Raw genomic sequence first — 4416 nt, forward strand, 5'->3', positions numbered from 1 at the left:
GGCTCTCTCCATGAATGTAGATATCGATATTTGAATGGAATCACGTAAATTTTTTATGTCCTTTATTGTTTCTTTTTTTTTTTTCTCTAAACCTCTAGGATTGACACAAATTACAAGGTCTTGATTAGTTTTCGCGTATTAATTACAACATTTTTTTTTTTACGTTCAAATGGAAGCCTAGTGAAGGACAAATGATTATTCGATGGATACACAGACAAAGAGCGCAAAATGGACGGAGTTTATGTTGGAAAATGATGTTATCATGATTCGCGCAACCGTCGAAATGTGAGCATTGCCTAAAAGACTCTGGGAGAAAATCGAGAACTAACGTAGGCATCGGTTGTTCTATACGGCACAATCAACACTAACATGAACATTTTAAATAATATTTTAATATTTTTAAATTTTGTGATTTTTTTTCTTTTTTTCCCTTTTCCTTATTTCTTTTTCCCTTGATTTTGACTAAGGGTCAAGTGAAAGCTCGTGTCCCGGCCCTCGCTGTGGCCAAGCAAGGGCTTGGCCGACCAAAACGAGGGCACGCGAGCTCTCGCCCTAGCCCTCAACGGCCACAACGAGGGCATCAGGTAAGGGCCGCCAAGCCCTCCCTGGCCTCACCCAAAAATCAAAAGAAAAACACGAAAAAGGTTTGGGGATGAATTGATAAAAAGTTCAATAGATTTAGCACTTTTTTTGGTAATTTTTCCTCGGTTATTACAATGATCATGGCCCACGTGAAGCCAATGCGCATACACTGTCAGATCTCATGATTTTTATGTGGGACTTGCCTTATCTAACGGTGTATATGAATTAGGCTCGCAAGAGCACGTGGACCCGCGAGCACAAAATATTGAATGGATTGACTTCCAAACGACACTTGCAACCAACCATGCCAACAGAGCAAATCCGCCACCTCGACACGACGTTGACACCTCCTCAAGGACAATACGAACTATGTTTTCTAAATAATGAACATGTACATACATTATAACAATGAGTATCAAATAAATCGTAAATAGATCATAAATTAATTTACAACTTACTTAAATTCAACTTACCTCTGTAACTCTCTTTTCATTCTCTCTTGCTCTTACTCGATCTCGCACTTGTTCTCTCCACACCCCATGAGTTTTTCCGCATTTAATTAAATATGAAAGGCTGCTGTTTGGTCGGTCGGACATTTTTACCAAATAGGATTTGAAATATCCTATGCAGTGTTTGGTAATTTCTGGATATAATATAGATTCAAATAAACATTATCTGAAATCAGAGTTTGGATCCTCTCTCTTTCTCTCATGATCGGTGGTGAAGTAAGATGAGACACCACAGATCGTCATCTTTATCCTTCAGCAACGACGTGTCCAAGGAACTTTATCTTGCTAATGATTAGCTGTCCTAGGCCTCTCCAAAGGAAGAATAAGAACTGTCAACCAAGCAGTTGAGGGATATTCTTATTCTCAGCTTCAAACTCCATTGGAACAAGCAAAGATAGACACTAACTAATCCTTTGATTAAAAAAAATTAAGGTCGATAGGCTCATTAGGTTTTTTTCTTTTTTCTAATTCATGCGTTTACTTTTCTATATTGTGTATAACTCATTTTTTCACAGAACTTGTCTAGTTAAGTTTGAAGCAATTTGATTTAGAGGAAAGTATGTAAATCAAGGCCTCATACTGATTTAGATAAACTAGTGACATTCGCTAGATAACTATTTATCGGTGGCGACAACATACGTTTATTTAAGCGAAGACGTTATTTCCAAACAAAAACAACATAAATTGTTTTAAAATATCAGAGTAACTTAAGTTAAGTTTATTTTCTTTTTGGTGGTCAAAAAGTTATGTTATTTGATAAGCAATGTCTATGGTAAGAGTTTTAGAACTCTCTCTTTGTGCAAACTTAAGCATTTATCAAGGGATCAAAGAATGTTACACATGCTCCTTCCATGCCATGATAATGGACCCTCGTTCAAATTTGAAACCGGTCAACATTCCATGCACCTTCCAAATGTTCCAATGATGTACTTTTTGTGTGAAATTATGACCAGCATTACGTGTTTGTAATTATGTGTCTTAAAGTTTGCGAATTTAGCAAAGCAGTGATTTCGTAAGGTGGTCCAATTGGGCACACTGGCCCACGCTGCGGGCATAGGATAAAAGTACTAATTTGATTTGTCAAATTTAGCCTTTTTTTGACGTCATCCCTTATAGAGGATTAGGTAGGTATATAAAAAAATACAATCAAGAACAAAAAGCGAGAAAGTGCAAACTTTTCTTTGCATTTTCGTTTATCGTTATTGACTAGATTTTGAAGATAATCAGCGGAATTTAAATAAAAGTTTTCTTGCTAACAAAGGAAAGACGTTTTTTGTTAACCCATAGAGTATTCATCCAGAAGCTTTTCATTTGAGGACAAAGTTCCTAAACTTGGTTCACTTTAAGCTGGTGAGATGTCCGCATTCGGTTCCCCATTTATAAACGCAAGCGAAAATCTCTCTATCAAAAGCAGCAAAAGCCAGCGAAGAAGAAGGAGAGATTTTTGAGTTCATTAAGATGGCGGTTAGGTATTGCGGGCTCCGCTTTCTTCCCACCGATGATGAACTCTTTTTCCATTACTTGATCCCGAGTCTGCACTGAGAACCGCTGCCCGATCCGGACGTCATCCACGATTACGACTTGTACGGCGACGGCGATCCCTGGAAGAATTTTGGCAAAGATCGGGATGAGAAGTCATATGTTTTCACCATGCTGAAGAAGAAGAGCAAATCGAGGGTGGATAGGACTGTTGGCTCGGGTACTTGGAAGGGCGAACGGAGTTACAAAATCAAAGATTCGCAAGGTGAGGTAGTTGGCTACAAGAAACTCTTTACTTTCGAACCTAAAGCCAGCTCGAGCGCGGAAGCCGACAAGGCCAATAATGGACACTGGATCATGTACAAGTACTCGAGGCATCCACACAATATATGTGTTTCTTTCCCTTTTCTTTTAGGTTATTAATTATTCTAAATACACGTCCTTAATACTTTTGTATATGAATTCCTTGGACACGATAACCGTTCCATGTCAAGTTTGTCGATGTTGGACAATGTTTTATGTATAATGTGTTCTTTGATCAATCGGTTAATTGCAAAAAAGCCACAAATAACAATTTTCATTATGGTGTGGATGATCTAGAAAATTTGCTTTTGTCGTAGCACCAATTTGGCTCTCGCTATAGATTGCATGTACATTTCGATTTGGCACAAATAGTCTCTTCTTATTTCATACACGTATTTTTTGTTGTTTAATATTCTGTTTTCCCTTTTTTTCTCAAAAGAAACAATGATTTATTTTGTTTGTATATATAATGCAGGACACGGAGCGTGTCTTATGCATTATCAGCAACAAACACGTCGAGGAAGCAAGCACGAAGGTGTGTCAGAATCTGCATGGCCGAGTGCATCTTGAGGAAGAGAATCGACAAGCGAAGAAGGCACGCCCGCCCGCCGTGATGATCGCACAAATGCCGACGACATTCCTTCTGCCGCATCGCCTCCATCAACTCCCGCCACCACTCAAGCTCAACCAACGGCTTCCCTGCCTTTCAACGACGATGACGTTGTCGTTCCGCAAAACATTTGTGGCCCCACTTCCCTGGATTTTGCTGGCGATGCCAACCTCAATTCACATGTTGCAGCGACGAAAAAGACGGTGCCAAAGGACATCGACTGCGCTGCTGATTTCCGTGCTCAACTGGGAATGGACGAATCAGTTGAAGAATATGGAATTCACTCCGTTAGTCAAGTACCTCCTTTGTAAGGCCGCCAAGGATCGCCCTCGAGCTCTCCATGCAAGGAACGACCTCCGGGAGGAATTCCAGCCGATTTGCCGACCTCCGGGAAAATTGATGATGCAAACTATTTAATTACTTTGATTATAGATTAAAGTGCTCGTGGTCTTCAAACTATTTAAGCCCTTTGTCTTCATTTTTTGTGCTGTTAACTTTGTCAAGAATGCCATTTGAAAAGCATCTTCTTGAACAGGAGCCCTTTTTCTTCTTCTTCTTCTTCTTATTCTTCGTAGTTATTTTTTTTAAGTAGTGCTTGCATTTGTCATTTTTTTTAGCTTGTTTAGTAAGTAAATTAGCTACAAATTAAGGTGGTCGCCAATCCACCACCGGCGTACGATTTCTTGGGCCGTCATTATCTATTATTAATGAACCAACGGAACACTTTCAGATCAACATAATTCGCGCTAAAATGAATTAAAATACTTGAGATTATTGATGTTGTGCTTAGAGCTGCATTTTTTCATAAATCACCAATTATTATATTTAATCTCTCAGTTTTCATTTTAGAGAACCTACGAAAGAAAAAGTGATATTTGTATAAGACGGTAGCCTACTATATTTACTTATACCATAAAAATTAAAATGTTTAAT

Source organism: Rhodamnia argentea, chromosome 5 (genome assembly GCF_020921035.1).
Source record: "Rhodamnia argentea isolate NSW1041297 chromosome 5, ASM2092103v1, whole genome shotgun sequence".
NCBI lineage: Eukaryota > Viridiplantae > Streptophyta > Magnoliopsida > Myrtales > Myrtaceae > Rhodamnia > Rhodamnia argentea.